The following is an 18,615-nucleotide window of genomic DNA, read 5'->3' as shown; positions in this document are numbered from 1 at the left end:
AGTGCATACAATGCCAATGGCAGTGCAGCCATCCCTTCTTTAATGTGAGCTTCAACTTGGTTATCCTTTCCTTAAGCGAGCCGTTGATCCGTTCACATATCCCATTCCCCTCAGGATGATACGCCGACGAGAGCTTGTGCTTTATACCAAGCAAAAAGCTAATCTGTTCGAAAACTGAATTTACAAAGTGAGCCCCGTTATCTGATCTCATTACTTCGCACACCCTCCATCTAGGAAATACTTCCCTCACTAGGAACTTGGCAGCACAGGTAGCGTCTGGGTGTGTACAGGGACCTGCTTCCATCCATCTAGAGAATGGACACACCACCACAATTAAATACCTGTACCTGTTGCACACTTGAATCATGTCGACGTAGTCGATATGCAAGTGCTGGAATGGTCCATTTTGTCTGGGAATTATTCCTGTCACTAATTTTAATGTGTGCCCAGCGGTGAACTGTTGGTAGATAATGGAGTTCACCATGAAAAATGCAACATGCTCTGCTAAATTCAGTGTGAACCAGTCTTCTGCGAGCGTTGCAGCGAGATTTTCTTTTGTCATATGGATGGGGTAGTGTAGTTGTTCTAATGCTACTTTTAGAAGGGCAGCAGGCATTACTGGTTTACCAGTGCTGTCTTGCCTCCACAAGCCATCAGAGGGGTTTAAAGAACACCCTTAACGCTTCCACAAATTTTTCTCTTCCTGGGGTGCCTCCCCCTGGAGCTCCATTAGCTGAGTCTGCCCCATATTGCTATAGGCTTCTGGTGTGGCTCGTGCTACCATCATCCTCTCATGGGTACGTGCCATCTCCACGTCCATGATTGTTTCAATTTTGGATGCCATGCGCTTGACTTCCGTGTCCACTTCATGATTTCCACGTGACACGAAATCCGTCCCCTTGGTATGAGTGGCGCATTTCACGACCGCTATGCCCATTGGGAGCTGTAGTGCTTTTATCAGCCTGTCCAATAAGGCTGCGTGCTGCACTGGCATGCCGTCTGCTCGGAGGTAGCCGCTCCTTTTCCAGCGCGCTAAGCCTGCGTACACTGTGGATGTCACATAGGCGGAGTCACTGTACACTATTACTTCCTGGTCTGCATGGTTCTCAATGGCGAGTATCAATGCCAATAGTTCTGCAGCCTGTGCTGAATAATGAGATGGTATTCAGGCACTAACAAGTACTCGAAACTCTCCATTTGCTAGGTGCTTTACACAGCCACGCCTGTCCGTCTTCTTGGTCAATTCTCAAAGACCCGTCAATGAAGACGATCTCTCCACTTGCCAGTGCTTTTTTTATTACCCTGGAGATCTCATCATAGAATTCCTCAAAGTTCGTACAGTCGTGTATAGGTTCTCCCTCTGTGATTGGCTGAACTATGAACGTAGCAGGGTTTACAGTTTTACATCGCACTATTGTGCCCTTTGGCTTCTCCAGTATGTCAAACAGTGAATGCTCAACATACAATGTCATGGAGCACCCCATCACAATGGATGACACCTTTTCGATTGCGAATGCGGCAGCAGCTAGGTTTTGTTCGCATGGGAAGTGGCCCTTCATGACCGGGTCCAGACTCCCTCTGTAATATGCCAGGGGCTTGTACCCCAGCGAGGTTCGCTGCGTGAGCACTGCTCTCATAAAATTACCATTGGTATGTGAGAACAGATAGAACTCCTCTGCATAATTAGGAATCCCGAGAACTGGGGCCTTACAAATTGCCCCCTTGAGTTCTGCAAACACTTTCTCCATTGTCTCATTCCATTCAATTTATCGTTTTGTTGGCTGGGCTTTCTTCAAAGCCTGAAGCAAGGGCTTGGTATACGAGCTGTAGTCGAAGACCCATGCTCTGACATAATTGCACAGGCCTAAGAAGCTCTGCATTTGTTTTATCGTGCGTGGCTTGGCCGTGTTCATGATGGCTTCAGCACTTACTGGGGTCACCTTTTTTTCCGCATGAGAGATTAGTTGCCCTATGTACAGCACCTCCTGTTGACAGTACTGCAATGTTTCCTTATCAACTTTGTATCCCTTTTCAGCCAGTATAGACAATAGCTAGACTGAGTCGTGCCTGCATTGCTCTTCAGTGGAGCTGCAGATCAGAATGTCATCTACATACTGCAAAACAACACTGTCCACCGCAATAGGTTAGGTCCATTTGCAGGACTCTGTTGAAAATATAGGGGGACGCGCAATACCCCTGTGGCAACCTCGTACTTTTCAGGGGCATTTGTCTGAAAGTGAATGACGTCAGGTCTTGAGAGTCAAGGTGAAACGGGATTGAGAAAAACGCATTTTTCAAATCGATCACCGTGAAATATTTTGCCTCAGTGGGTATGTTACACAGTATTGTGGATGGATTAGGGACTAGAGGGAACTCGGCTTCAACTATATCATTTAATGCTCGTAAATCTTGGATTAAACACCAAGACCCTCCCTTCAATTTTTTTGACAGGGGAAATCACTGTATTGCAAGGTGATTCTGACGTTACTAGAATGCCCTGCTCCATCATGGCGGAAATTGTCTTCGTGATCCCTTCATCTGCTTCTCTAGACATGGGATATTGTCGCGCTCATGGTAAAATTGCTCCTGGTTCAGTTTAATTTTCACTTCACCTGCCCCCTTTAAGAGACCTACGTCAAAGGGCCCTTTAGTCCATACTGTGGCAGGCACTTGGGCCATGTCGTCATCAAAGTGTTCTGGACGTAACAGCGCCAACATCATTCTCTGTGGCACCTCCCGTTTGATAATTTTGACCCAAAATGTGAGACTTACTTCCAATCTTGTCTCCTCTAAGTCAGGGTGCTCTTCGAACAGATCGTCATTGGTGACGTCAGTCACTCGATACCCTTCTTCGATGGCGATAATCGCACACCATTGTCTGCCTTCGTCATCATATCCTTCAACCAATACTACTTTCCCTCGCACTGCGGCAGATTGTATCATTAAGGGAAATACTTGTCCCTCCTCTTCATGCACGGGTATTCTTGGCCTGAACAAAAACTCATCAGGTGTCCTCATAGTTCTATCTGTGAGGCCTGGCAGTCCCGCCATAAGCACACGCACGCCATATGCAAAGACTTCTGGCTCTAACGGTACAGCTCTCATGGCTATACATCCTGAGTATGCTCTGATCATTTCGCACATGTTTGAATAATGCATTCCTGGAGTGGAGCACACTATACAATTCTCGGTAAACGAGATGGTCATGTTTAATTTAGTCATCAGGTCTCGGCCCAGAATATTTACTGGGATCTGATGTGAATATAAAAGGGGTACATTCATTTTGCGCTCTCCCACTGAGACTGGGAGTGCGTCTGTAGAGGGAACTCTACCATGAGCTCCAGTGAAACTCTGAGTATCTATAGCCTCGCCGGACAAGGAAAATTTGCCCTCTCATATACACAAGCGCGTTGCACCCATGGCAAATAAGAAGGAATATTCTTTCCCCCCTATGGTGACATTCACCCTTGGTTCCCTGTTAGGGTCTGGTGTCACTGATAGGATGTAGCACATCAAAGTCCCCCGTGAGCTGTCCTATTTCATATATAAGTTCGGCCCACTGTATACTTGTGAGTTCCCCCCATTTCCAGGGTTAATTCCCCCTCTGGAATTAATACCCTGTGCTATCTGTGGCGGTCCCTGCTGGGGTTGTCCCTGTGGCAAATTCCCCATGTTCGGTGGTTGAACCACTTGCTGTGCACCTTGCTGCAAGCCTGACGCCTGTGGCTGCACTGTGTAATTTTGTGCACCGCCCTGTTGCAGGACGGCTGGCTGATTCACCATGCCTGGCCCCATCCCTTGGCTGTTTTGCCACATGCCTTGGCTTCTACACATGCACGCCACGTGTCCTGTCATTCCACATAGCCAACACACTGGCGGTGGTCGGGCCATCTGTCCATCTGGCATAGCTGGACCACCCATCTGCGCGTTCTGAAAGCCATTTTGATTATTCTGAAAGTCTCCCTGGTTACCTCGAAACCCTCCTTGATTACTCTGCCATCCTCTTCCTCCAAAACCCCTTCCTCTTGTGTAAAATCCTGCATTACCCTGATTATTCTGCGATGGGTTGGTTGCGTGTTGTGCGCTTGGTTCGGCTGGGCTGGTGAGCATGGCTCCCTCGAGAGCATACTTCGAGAGATTCTTTTGCACCAGCTTCGCCTCCTCGCCCTTACGAGTTGCCTCCTTTTTCAGATTCTTTTCTTGCAACAATCTACAGTAATGTGCAATTGTCAACTGTATTTCGGCCCATGGTTTTGCTTCTATTCCTACCAATTGTTTGTGCTGCTCCTGCACTGGTTCAGGAAACCCTTAGCATAATATGTGGTAAAATACAGGGATAGATTTTGTCCAAGACTCATGCTTTTCGAGTACGCACGTGTCGTGGAAATTCTGGATATAAATCAACGGATCCTCTGATTCTTTCATTTTTCAAGTCATTATAGCTCCCATATCAGATGTGTCTGGATATAGCATTTGCAGTGCTTTCCACACTGCTGCCCTACAGTTATTAAATGGTGCTCCATCATGGGAGGTGGTAGTTAGGGTTACCCTAGGATAGCCTGCCCGTTTCCATACATCATCTGCTCTTTCACCAAGTATGGCAATTAGGAGGCCCTTAATGTCCCCTATAGCTAAGGTGACACCCTTTGTCATTTTCTCTAACTCATGTATCCACCTTCCGGCTCCCGATGTCAACATTGGAAGCTTATTTTTTAAGGTTCTCTTGGTCCATGTGTGGCCATGGAATATATTGCGGTCTTGCTCCCCCCTTTTCTAGCAATGGGAATTGGAATGCACAGTCCTCCTTCTCTTTCCCCATAGCTCTCCGGTCTATTGCTGAAGTAGCATTCCCGCATCGCCGTCTACCTGGCAATGCCCTTAATCTGTCCGCATAGGCAGGTGCTGATGCCCCCCTCTGAGCGAGGGGTGTTTCTTCATGTCAGCTGGACTGTCCAGCGGACTTCGGTGCTCTACTTGTGGACCCGCTAGCGTCTGACCATCATACCTCTCGGTCCCCGGGAGCCGTTTTACGCACCGTCTCCCTTCTTCATGTGTCACATCCTCCGTTTCCCCACCGGAGTTAGATCCTGAATGCTCTCAGTTTACACGACTTCTTGCATCTTCTTCCTTCTGTCCAATCTCCAGCCTGTCTAGTGACAGTCCCCTGCTCCCACTACTTCGGTTGACGTCCTCAGTGTCATATAGCTGAGTGCTCTCTAAGCGCTCATCTTCCCTTCCCCCATCGGATACCTGTTCTAGCCCCATCTCATCGTATATTTTATCGATCGTTTCCCCAATGCTTCTGGTGTCAAAGTCATCTTCAATATTTGTCCCGTTGTACCTGGCACTGCATCACTTGCAGGAAAAAAATCTTCTATGTCTTCCCACTCTATTGTAGGATTGGGTTTAATCACTTCCCGCTCCAAATATTCAAGCTCCCGTGCCCTCTGTCTGTGCTTACGTTCCATTTCCTCATCTATTTCTTTTCGCTTCTTCGCTTCTTCTCTAGCCTTATCTACTTCCCTCATCCGTTCATTTCTACGTTATTTTGCCGTTCTACTTTCCTCGTCTTCCTGCTTTTTTACCACCCTTTTGTGCACTCTCCTTTCTTCCTCTAACTTTAGCATGTTCTGCCTGTACTTTTTATAGGCTGCATATTGTGTGGAGGCAATATTGTTTTCCTGTTCATTTCCCTTATTATCGTCACTACTGTACGTAGGCAACTCATATGCAGGCTTGCTATACCCCATGGCTGCCTTAAGTTCTCTTAGTGGATAAAGACCCTCTGACTTGCTTTCTTCAATAACTAACAAGAAGGGGTTTGCCCCTGGTGATGCAGCTTTCGGTGGGGGTCTATACAAGATAAAAACGTAAAGTTTCCAAAAGGCTGCTAATAAAAGTATAAGTTTTGCCCAATTTGTGAAATAAATTCAATCTGATTTATAAATGTGAGTATCGTTAGATATCTCTAATCTATTGATACCTTTGTAGTTAAAATACACCGTCAGCCGAAAAAAAGTATGACGAAAGAAATGTTTTGAATATTTTTTATTGTGTAATAATTAATGGAATGAACAAAAAGAAGAAAAAACTAATTCTGAAGCATATAATGCAGATTCTTTATGGGCAACAAGTCGTTTATGAAAATCAGGAAATGAAGCAAGATATGAGATACTGAAGTCCAAAGAAAATAAACAGAGGTTAAAAAATGTACTGTATTAAACAAAAAGCCATTGTGTTTTCAGACAGCATAGAACAAAAGAAAAAAAAACAATTTACAGTTTGTGAAATTGTTATATGCAGGTTGAATATTCAGAATCTCAAATTTGCCTGAATACCCAGAATCTCAATTACTGCAACAGGTTTGCCTGCTTACTCAGGTTTAGCTGAATGTCCACACAATTGGTAAAACAGGTTTGCCTACGTAAGAGACAGCTGAATGTTAGTTGGCTAAGAGGTCCAGTGATACTATAATTCAAGTTTATCAAGAATCCCAAAATTGTTTTTCTTGGCTGATGACCTCAATTACGTTTCGGGGAGACCACCTGTCGAGTCAAGATTACAAAAATACGCCTTCCTCAGAGCAGTTTTTTTTTAAGGGAAACCAATCCCACAAAGGTTGGTAAGGAATTGACAGGGGCAGTTTATCCCAAAGCAGAGATGCGTTGTTGCTGGCTTGTGTGATTCAGCATTTTGAACAAACTTTATGATTGATTTTTTGAAAGAGAAAACTATTCTTCAACTTGCAGTGTGTCTTGGAGTTTCATATATTTGTTTAAGCCATGGGTACATCTGTAATTGTTCAATTGGAATCAATGTAATTGGAGCGTCATTTGGGTTTCGTTGTTTTGCATTGTTTTCAGTTTTCCAAAATCCAAATTAGTATAATGGCATCAAAAAGGCAAGATTGAAGTAAGTCGCTTTCGTAATGAATCCCGATAAACAAAGCACTCGTTCGGCTTACGCCAGTGTTCCAACTGTTCCTTCCTTCAATGACTGGCTCAGGGGAGGCTGGTGGTGCGGTAGGCATCTCACTCCCCTCCGTACATACATTTAGTATCCAGTCTGTGGGTGGTTCTTCCAACTTCGTTTCTTCAAACATTTTCCACAATTCTAGAAGAGCAAGATGTTTCTCTAACTTCTTGCCCATATATGTGGCATGTAGGAAGGTAGTCATATGCTGTAAAACAGCCTTAGAGAGTGACCCATTCTGGGGCCAGTGCATAAACATCTTATTGGCGGTACCCTTGACCCACTCCGTGCTGTATTTCTTTAGTTTTGGTGCATGCTTGGGTAGCTGCTTGCACAAATGCGCAAGCGGGGTAACGTCCTCCATTTTTAATTTCGTCACAAACAGTATTTATACCGTTTTTGAACCTTTAAATGGTATGAGCTAGAACCACATACGCAAACTCCAATCCAATCTTTTCCCGCCAAAATGTATACCTACAATTTACTCAAAACCCATCAATTCAATGGCGATTCCCTCTTAGTTCCAGAATCGCGTAAAGCCAAAATGCATTTCAACCAATCATTAATACAATTATTTTACATTTGATCTACAACAAGACACATATGACAGACACTCGACAGACTAGACAAACACCAACTGGACACACGTATACCTGCCTTCTAATCAATACCCCGAAATGGTGTGTAAACTAACCCCTTTGATGCCGTCTTTAATCGTCACCATAGCCTAAATTGTCCCCCCACTGTGTGCTATGAGTTCACGTTTCTTCTGACCACTCTTTAAAGCGCAGGAATAAACGTTTTTATCTCAGGTGCCCCCCTGGTAATCCTTACGTTTTGTCTCAGGTGCCGCCCTGGTAATCCTTACGTTTTATCTCAGGTGCCCCCATGTAATCCTTACGTTTTATCTTGGGTGTCCCCCCGGTAATCCTTATGTTTTATCTCGGGTGTCCCCCCGGTATCCACTCTTTATTTCTTATGCTCGAGTCATTACCCCCTATATATATACAGTCTTCTCTACTTCTACCTACTTTATTTTTTCTCCGCCACCGTCCATTACCTTTCCCTTACTTACTCTAATGCATACAAGACTTTTGCCAAAGTAACGAGTATACTGTTTCACTCACCGATCGCATCTTATCCTCTCTGGAACTTCGGTATCACCGCCCCTTCCTCTTCCTGCTTTTAAGGTTTTCGTCCAATCTGCTGCCTGAGGGAATGAGAAGGGTTATGCTTGGAAAGGCAGGTTCCTTCAGACCCACTGCAGATGTTTGGAATTTTACTCTATCATTGTTCACGGGGAGCTTCTCAGTCTACTCAGCCGGAATGGCGAAAGGACTCGTGATCTTACCGAAGGCCTAGAGTTACTTCGTACCGTCGGTCTAAAGGTGTCTTAGTATTAGTAATCAATTATCAATGGCCGAAACTGTCCTCTGCTACCAAGTGTTCTAGAGGAGAAGAATTCACTGACGGGCCCATAGGTCAGCGCTCACCCTCTAGAACTTGTAAGACAAGATAGCTGCACCATGTGAGGAGAGGGGGTACAGGATTCACTAACTCCAACACAACTCGATAATGAGGACTCAGTAAGTTGGCAAAGGGAAGTCTGTTTAATGACAAGTACATCAAACAGAGAAACAAATGGAAATCAGCAGCATTCCGATCACCTGTCTCGCTCCGACTTCCTCAAACCTCAGTAGAACAGCAATTTTTATGCATAAAACTCATCACCATTGCCGTCTAACTCTACAAAACTCGTCATGCAATTTAATTGCTTAGCAAAGGTAACTTAAGTATAGGTGCTATATCTGTATATGGTAATAGGGCATGCGGATTTGATAACTCTTATCGGGTGGGCGTCTACGCCCATCCCTCTACATCCCGCATAATGGATGTCACTACAACTACAATGTCCTATTGGTTACAATATCTATAGGACTCCAGATAACTTGGTCCATTGTGATGGGACAGGTTACACCCCTAGACATAAATTTCCACTTTTAATTAGCAGCATGCAGAATGGACACCAATGTGCCTGGTGTCCCAAGTTTCACCCTGCCTCCCTTCCATCAATCAGTGTTTTAGGGCGATGTGTCAATTAGTTGGCTAAGGATGGCCTTGAAACTGTAGTTTCTTATCGGGAAAGTTATGGCATCCTCGGGTCCTGGATGATATCAGGCAATGGTACTTCTTCGCGTCTGGCTGGTCACGTGTTAGTTCACCATTAATCTGCTTCAGTTTGCATCTTTTAGTGCATTTAATTCTGTTTCAGCCTCGCCACCTGCATGGGCCCCCTTATCTTGACCTTCATGAGACAGGCTGGTATGCTCTGAAGTTTGAGTCTTGTTAGCTGACGCTCTCCTCCCATTCTCTGGTTGACCTCGATTTCCTAGGCATGAGCCGCTCTTTGTTGAGTTTCGATTCCGCTCCTTCTCTTGCCTTTGGCTGGGTCTCGAAACTTGGCCTGTCAGGCCTCTGGCCGCCTGGGTACATTTCTGCTTTTACAAAATGGAGTTGCGCTTCTATAATGTGCCTTATTGAGGTAGATATATGGTTGGCCCTTGCCGCTCTATCTTCTACTAAGCATTGCAAGCAGTATCGATTTCTTAGCATCTTGCGTTTCAAGCCTATTTACACACGTTTAACAGGTTGGTTGCTTCCATCTTGTCACGTAGCACCGTTGCCTCACATTTTACCATTGTCTCTTCTCTGTGTCCATTACATTTATTTCGTAGTTACTCGCACTGGCATGCTTGTCTTTGATAGCCTCTTCTGTTCATTCACAAGTCTGTCCAGGCCCTTAAGTCATTTGCACTGGCCTTCCATTAAGGCTTTTGGGGTCTCTTCGTGGACCGTATGTAGGTACTCTTCGTTCTGTATCAGCAGCTGGTATGGCTGTCTGATAGGGTACCGTGCTGCCCAGGGGTGTCTGGTTATGGGTGCTTCAATAGGTATGGATCTTCTGATGTATACTGGGTAGAGTCCCAGTGCAGGTCTTTGTAGGTTCATTTGCTCTTTGTACGTCACATACCTTGGCAAGTACGCTCTTGGTACCTCAAAATGAGGGGAAAGGTGCAGGCCATGTCTGGGATTTCCTCTACAGCATCATTAAAAATGTCCCAAGACGTGTGCATTTCTCAAAGCACAGAAAAAGCACTCACTGGCTCTCATTAAGGAAAGAATCAATTTTAAAGCAAGAACCATGTTTCACATATGTATTTTTGGACAAGGTCCTGCTTATTTAAAAAAAATCTGTTCCACAATATCATCCCCTCAGAATACTGTGCTATACAAACAAAAGACAGATTACTTGTCCAGATAACAGACACCCAAAGGGACTTGGAAGACCTTTTCCAATAAAATTAGCCATCTTCTAGAATTCACTTCCCAATGCTCTGAGAATGGAACCTGACCTAGGAACTGTCAGAAAATCTCCTAAAAACCTTCCTCTTTGAGTAACTCACCCTCCTCTACAACAGCCGTTCCTTGCCTATGTCCTGTCACTGGTCATTCTTTTGTGTAAATGTCTTGGCGCCTCCATGCCTGCAGGCTTTCGGTGCCTTACAAACAAGTAAATAAATTAGTCTTCTCAACAAATTCTTCAGTGCACCTGCAAAGATCCTGGAGTCACACAGCCAAATCTCACTGATACATTTATATATAAAGATTGTGGGCAAATCCTTAATAACCAGATTACAGAGATTACTTCCATATGTCATTGATCCAACATAAGTGGAATAGGTCCAGGTGGAGAACAGCCTAGGGATGACATGAGTATGTTACTGCATATACTCTGGTAAGAAAGAAGAGCAGCTACCCGTACTCCAGCAATATTATTAGATGCTGAACACGCTTTTGATAGGGTGAAGTGGGGGTATCTGTTCAGAACCAGGTCAAGATTTGACTTTTGTGAGTACTTGATAGGTACACTAGCCTAAGTACCCGGCTTCGTCCGGGATGTCCATTTTCAGATTTTTAAATCTCTGATTCGTAAGTCTCACTTTCATTCTGTAGTAGTTTCATTGCTTTGTTTTTTAGCAGCACAAATTCACAGATCAGTAAGTCTCGCTTGAGTTTCTTCAACTGTTTTATTCCTTCGTTGTTTAGCAGCACTGATTCTCTTAACAGCAAGTCATGTTTCAGTTACTCTAGCAGTTTTGTTGCTTTGTTTTTTAGCAGCAGAAATTCTCTGATTTGTAAGTCTTGCTTCATGTTCTTTAGTACTTTCATTGTTCTGTCTGAAAGCATGATGAATTCTATGAGTGTGATGGTCGTGAGATCTTCCTTCTTCAGAATGTTATTCATGTTTCAGCGTTTGATGTTTTGTTTTGTTTTGATTCGGATGGGATTAAATACTGCTCTCTTTTTTAGTGGCATTTCTGTAAAAATATATGTGTGGGATAAAAACATTAATGAAAGGAGAATGTACAGAAGAAGGAAGTCTTTTTGTTAAACATGGATCCTGATTCAAATCAAATGATTCAACTATGACATCTGCAAATTGTAGCAGAATTCCATTTGATGTCATGTGTCTGAAGTACCTGTTCTTTGCAAAATGTTGCGATATAAATTAATCAGGTGTTGATCATGTTTCAGCTTTGATGTGCGATGATGAGCACTTTCTACAAATGACCTATAGATGGCAGTGTAATGCCAAACTACGTAATGCCGAAAAACGGGGCAGAAAACCCCCAAAAAATATTTATCTCAGGATTGGAATGACCTATTGAGCCAGAAATAGTTGCATTAATTCGACAATGGAATAAAGAATATTCCATGCAAAATTCATGACAGCAGACCTCACAGTACTTGAGGAGTTACATCCCCAAGAATGTCACTTACAAACCCACAAACACAACTTTGTTATATATATATATATATATATATATATATATATATATATATATATATATATATATATATATATATATATATATGTATATGTAAATATTCTTTTTATTTTTTTTGCAGTTATTCATGGAAATCCCACCGCCAGCGTGTTAAGTGAGGGGCATATATCAAAAGAATTTAGCATCATGTTTGGATCGGAAAATTATGTCCCTTGTCCTGCAACTAGTTTTACTAGCCGTAAAGCCATTTTTGTTGACGATCCATCAAGAACCACAGATCAAAGCAGCACAAAGACCTGCTGGAATCACAACGTTGTTATCATATGCTGACAAAATGCTCCTGACATTCAAAATGTTTCTAAACTCTACTACACAAATTATGAAAATGATGAATGCGTTCTCCACATTTGCAGGTTATAACACACATGTGTCAAAGTGCACAGCCCTCCCAATCCCAGCACTGATGATGAAAGCTAATTTACATCATCTCCAATTTCAATGAGTATTCAAAAGGCTCAAACATTTAGATATTAGACTAAATCCAGACCTACAGAATGCAGTATCAATTAACTTATCACCGAAATGTGGGATGAAAACCACACAGAAATTATTTAATTATTTGGTCTTGGGTCCTCAATATGGGGTAATATACAGTTAATTAAAATTACCATTGCCCCAAAAATACAATATATCTTCAACTTGCCCTCCTTAAAATAAACAGAAAATGGTTATGGAGAAAGTACTGAAAATTATTCTTTGGGGCTCTGTATGCAAGCCAACATTCAGGCTTATTCTGATTCCCTTATATTAAATGATATTACTAGCCTTCCATTTAACACCTATGACTAATGCATATAAAGAGAATTTAGAGAAACCTAATTGGTCCATTCAGAAAGCATTGATCAGTTCACAATAAAATGATGATCTACTTTTTCATGTCACATCACCTAACCCTTTGGTGTTGCCCTCTTAACAAAGCATTCTTCTAGCAAACTGTTCTACTATTGTCTGAGCCCTTTTTGTCTTCTTCAATTGTTTACTATTGACTTGTCGCTCTTTTTCTCATCTTCTTGCCCCCCTCCCTGTGTCCTTCCCTACTGTTCTCCCCACCCTCTTCTCTCCTCTCCCTACCTACTCTATGGTGCTTTCTGTTTCTCCTATCTTTTCTAAATGCTTCTCTATCAACGATCCTGCTCTCCTCACTAAATCTGCTAGGAAGAAGTTTAGAAAGGACATCCTGGTCTCTAGCACAGGCCTCCCTATCACTGAAACCTATACCAGTGCCTCCTCCAGGCAAACCCTCACCGACATCCTCTGTGTCGTTCCCTCACAAGACCTATGGACTCTCCATATGGTCTGTGTGCTTTCTCCTTTCTTTTCTTTTCCCATTAATGGTGGCACCCGGTTTGAGGCCCTCCTCACCTCCTTCCACTCTTCTAAGGTCATTAATGTTTACCTGAATGATACCGTCTTTGTCCAAGAACCTCAGGCTAACCTTCTCCTCTTTGATAGATGCTTCCTGTGCCTCAACAATTTCCTTTCTTCTCCTGCTGTCCCCTCTCTTCCCTCCACTGCTTCCTTGCCTCCCCCTGCTGTCTCCCCCTTTGCTACCTTGCCCTCTCCTTCTTCCTCTTCTGCCCCCCTCAGGCTTCTTCTACACCTCTGCAAGGCGTACCTCTGATTTGTACCACTCCCTGGAATTCTTTCAAGAATGGCAAACTTCTGCACATTGCCACTCTCAACTCTCGCTCAGCTGTCAAACACTCCTCTGACATCTGCCGCCTCCTTGAAGAACTTGACCTCGATGTCTGAGACATGGTTCACGGCCAGCTCTGTCACAAGCTTTGATACTCTTCTCCCTGACAGCTACATGATGAACTCTGTGCCCAGGTCCAATCAATCCTCAGGGGGTGTAGCCCTGATCTTCCCAGACTGGATTCCTGCCTCTTTCATTCCTACGCAGGCCTAGTCCTCTTTCACATTCCTTGTCGGCAAGCTCTCTCTCTCGTAGCCATTCCCTCACTGTGGCTAATATCTATCGATCACCTGGTCAGATTTCCTCCTTCCTCTCTGAGTGGGCGGGCCTCTCCTCTTCCTTCCTGGTCTCAACCACTCAACTCCTTCTAGGAGACTTTAACATCCACCGGATGCATCTTGTCCTTCCTTTGGACTCTTTTGCAACCTCTGCAACTCTATCTCACTCCCTATCCTCCCCTCTGGCCCGACTCACTCTGCAGGGCACACTCTGGATGTTCTGATCTCTACAGACCCTCCCTTTTCTGGCCCTCTCACCCCACTCTCTCCACACCTCAGGCCAAGCCAACTCCAGCACTGCCATCTAACTTCCGGTTATTCCCGACCCGTGAAGCATGTGTCAGATGAGGCCTTCTTTGCCACTTTATCACTCCCCCTCCTCCTCCGGCTGACTCACACCCTGACACAGCCTTTTCTTTGCTCCACTCTGCTATATCTGATACTCTTCATGTTCTTGCCCCTGCCATGAGGATCCGCTTGAAGCCCAAATCTAAGTGCAACTTCTGCTACGACTCAGACCCTATAAATGCAAGTGCAGGGTGGCTGAGAGGAAATGACGTTCTTCCAGTACATCCTTTGACAAACTGGCCTGCTGACTGCTCCAAAGGCAACACCAGCTCTCTGTCCGCACGAAGAAGAGAGCCCTCATCCAAGCCCGAATCTCTGTGGCATCGAACAACTCGGCCAAACTCTTTAAAATCTCTGAGAAGCTGGCTAATCCTGCTGCAGTCTCGACCTCTCCTGTCCCCTCCTATGCCCTCTACATGGCCCTGGCTTCTCATTTCATCTCTAAAACTCAGGACATCCTATCCTTGCTCTTCCTCTCCTCCTCTTCCCTGTACTCCCCTATCTTCCTCGTGGCCACCTCTCCTCCCCCTTTCTCTGCCTTTCACATTTTCTCCCCAGATGAGTTTTCTAGACAAATCCGATCTATGAAAGTCTCGTCAAAACAGGTTCTCCCCGGTTCCTCTAAAACCGTCAAGGACCACATTGACACCCTGGCTCCTTCTTTGGCTGACTTCTATAACCACTCCTTTGCCACTGGAGTCTTCCCTTCCCCCCTGAAGCATTCCCTTGAGCACCCTGTTCTTAAGAAACCCTCAGCCGACCCCTCCTGCCCTGCTAACTACCACCCAATCTCCATCACTCCTATGCCGGAGAAACTCCTGGAAAAGCTGGCCATCTCCCAGCTTAATTTTCACACTGAATTGGTTGGTTCTCTCTATGACCATCAGTCTCGCTTCAGAGCTGCCAGAAGCATGGGAACTGGTCTCTTGAACATCTGTAAAGACCTGTTCTCCAACCTTGACTCCAATATTCCCTGTGTCCTCATTTTACTTGATCTCTCTTCTGCCTTTGACACGGTCAACCATGCCATCCTGCTCAACTGTCTCCATGATAACCTGGGTATCACCGATCAGGCACTGGCTTGGCTGACCTCTTTCCTCTCCGATCGGACGTCCCAGATCTAACTTGGGTCCTTCCTCGCCTCTATCTCTACCTGAGTGTGTTACCCAGGGGTCTAACCTCTCTCCTTGGCTGTTCAACCAATACCTGGCACTTCTTGCTCACTGCATTGCTGCTCTCTGCCCCAACTTTCAGTGCACAACCTCTTCTCCTTCTCTCATCTCTGAATGTCTGTCTGCTATCCAGGAGTGGTGTACCACCACAATATCTGCCTTAATGCCAGTAAAAAAGAGATTCTCCTCTTTGGCACACCTGCTCCCTCCTTTCCTGTCGCTCTCTGGCTGGCCTCTCTTAGCCCTCTTCCTTCCCCTACCTGTGAGGCTAAAAACCTTGGAGTCATCTTCGACACCACTTTTCCTTCTCTCCTCACATCTCTGACGTCTCTAAGAAGTCACACTACCAGCTGCACCTCCTGAGAGGTGTTCTTCCTTTCCTCCCCTTCACCCAGAAGCTCACTGTCTCTGGGGATCTGGTTCTCTCTAGGCAGGGCTACACCAACAGCCTCTTTCTAAATCTGCCTGTTTCTATTCTCTGCCTTCTGTAACTCATCCAGAACAGGACGGCAAGACTTGTCTTTGGCCTCAAGCCCAGGGATAGCATCTCTCCAACTCTGAAATCTCTTCATTGGCTCCCAGTGGTGGCAATCATCAAGTTCAAGACTTGTCATTGGCCTCAAGCCCAGGGAGTGTATCTCTCCAGGACTGAAATCTCTCTGCACTTGCTCCCAATGACTGCGAAGAGTAAGTTCAAACCCCTCTGCATTGTCCACAAGGCCTTCTGATGCCTGGGGTCTCAATACATCCAAATCTCTCTTCCTAAATATCTTCCTTCTCGAGCTCTTTGCTCATCTGCCTCTGTTACGCTCACCTGGCTCCCACAGAGGCGTTGATCGGAACTGGACCGCTGCGGTCTCCACCAACGTGACGCGTAGGGCCGAGATGACGGACTGGACTGGCCCACCTAGCTTTGTTTGCTTGGCCCCTAGGAACATTCTTCTGCAAATGAGGAAAGGGAATTAACCACCCGTGGAGTTGAGCGCAAAACCCCTACTCCCCGCTGTTCTCCCCACAGATCGCCTTTGATGTCCCCTCTTATAGTTTCACCTGATGGTTTAAAAAGATGAGCTCTCCATCCTGCATTGAGCGCAGGGGCGTGTTGATAACCAGTTGCTTCACTGGCTCAAAGGAATTGGTCAGTTCCAGAACAATATTGACTCTGAGATTCCCGGCAAGACGCCGTAAGTATAAAGTTTGTAAGAGTTCAAATGCCTGACTTTCACTCTTGTTGGATTCCTTGCAGGTTGCAGCTTGACCCTATTGAAGAGTTCCTCGTGGCAACCGGTAGTATTCTGGTAAGGATTTGTATTTTCCAACACAGTTCGATAAAATAATGTCAATATGTAACCTGTTGCTTTCTCCCTTATTCAGGCGCTGAGAGAAAGTATGAAGTCTTGGGGAATAATACCTCTGGCTGTAAAATCAGGTAAGTCTATTGTGGTGGGGACAGTTCCCCTTGTTAGTCCCTTTGTTTCACCTTGCTGTCCTTTTGTTTCCCCTTAGGGGCTGGGGTTCGGCGAAGATGCAGTGGAAGCTGCGCCGACCCGTGAAGAGGAATAGTACCCCCAGTGGTAAAATAAGGTAAGTCTATGGGGGGGTAATTAATATTCCTCTCTGTATTCCCTTGGCTCACCTTGCTGTTCTTGTCTTCTCCTTAGGTGCCGGAGTGAGGCGGGAACATGCAGGAGGATGCGGTGGAATGTGAAGATGCTGCGAAGGCCGGTGAGTTCAGCGCGGCGCTGCAGCAGGCGAGGCGATGCGCATAAAATAACTTCTTTCTTCCAGCTTGAAGGCGCGATGGATCGGGAATTCAGGTAAGGATTACAGGTATTGCTCTTGTTCTAACCTTTTCTCCTTCTTTCTCCCTTTTTCTAGGAGCTCCAAACTCCAGGCGGGCATGGATGCAGACTTGCAGGCACAGTGAGCGTTACGCTGCTGGACGCAGAATAATGCGAAGTGTGTGCTGCTCTTCGGGCGTGGTTTAAATAGCCACCAAAGTAGTCCCAGGTAAGAATTCCTCGCCAGCCCCGCCCGAGTAAAAAATAGTCCCTAAGTAAAGTAGTCCCTTCCAAGCCTCTTTTGGCTTGGAGCTCATGCAGCATGGTCTGCATCAGGTAAATTTGTAGCATGGCCTGCATCAGGTAAGTTTTAATCTATGATTCTGGTGCCTATGGCGCCAGGACTGACTCTCCATATGAGCCTGGCGCCATAGGTGCTAGGAATGGACCCAAATAGCCCCTAGCAGGGGTTGTTGGGCTTGCTTAGGATAACTTGATGCCTGCTTCCGGGGTTCTGGGACGTGGTCTGGGTCCCCGGGGGTAGGCATCATGACAGCCTCCAACTTCCTCAGGGTCAGTCGCTTCTCCAAGCAACGAGTTGGTGGTAGATCTCTTTCTTCGGCTAGGGTCTCCCTTTGGAACAGCCTCCCTGCCTCCCTTAAACTTGAGGAGAACCATTGACGGTTCCTGAAGCACCTCAATACCTTCCTCGTTGCTTCTTCTTTCTGTCCTCATCTCCACTACTAAACTCCTGACTAGAACTTCACTGGTCACCTGGCTACCCTCTGATCTCAGGCCCCCACCCTGCCAGCTGCACACCTGCACTGCCTCTCGGGCAACCCCTGCACTTGGGGGCTGTTTCTGTATCCCTACAGTCCCCCAGCTCTTGACACTTGATGTCTGCACTTACCCCTGCAGGTGCCACAAACTGGCCGCACTTAGCTATTGTTTTATTTATTTTATTTATTCTTTATTGTTGATCCTATGTATTGCACTGTCCCCTCCCTCTTACCTCCGCACTTTCCCTTTCCCCCCTCCCCTGCACTTGCGTGATCTCAATGTCACCTGGCCTAATAAGATCGTTGTCTTCCCTCTGTTCCTCCTCCATTGCCTCGTGGCCATTTGAAACACTTGTGTATAGGCGTTTTATAGATGCCATTTTATATTTATATCATACAGCCAGAAAGACTATATTATTGAATTTCCACTTCTGCTGGAAAATAATTCACTCTTTACTCCATCCTGACTCAAAACGTTCTACTAGGCTGACTGGGACTCTCTTGGCACACGCTGTATGCAGGATGTATGAAATAAGCTTGAGAATAAGGTTTTAAGACCTCTCCCACAAATATGGCAATTCTACACATCACCGCTGGCTATATTTGTAATAGAAATCTTGCCCTGATCCTGCTGGCACAAAATCTACATATCTTTTAACCAACTCTCCAGTGTTGAAAT

This window comes from Ambystoma mexicanum, chromosome 10 (assembly GCF_040938575.1).
Source record: "Ambystoma mexicanum isolate Mex_15411 chromosome 10, UKY_AmexF1_1, whole genome shotgun sequence".
Classification (NCBI taxonomy): Eukaryota; Metazoa; Chordata; class Amphibia; order Caudata; family Ambystomatidae; genus Ambystoma; species Ambystoma mexicanum.
This window is presented reverse-complemented; position numbering follows the sequence as displayed.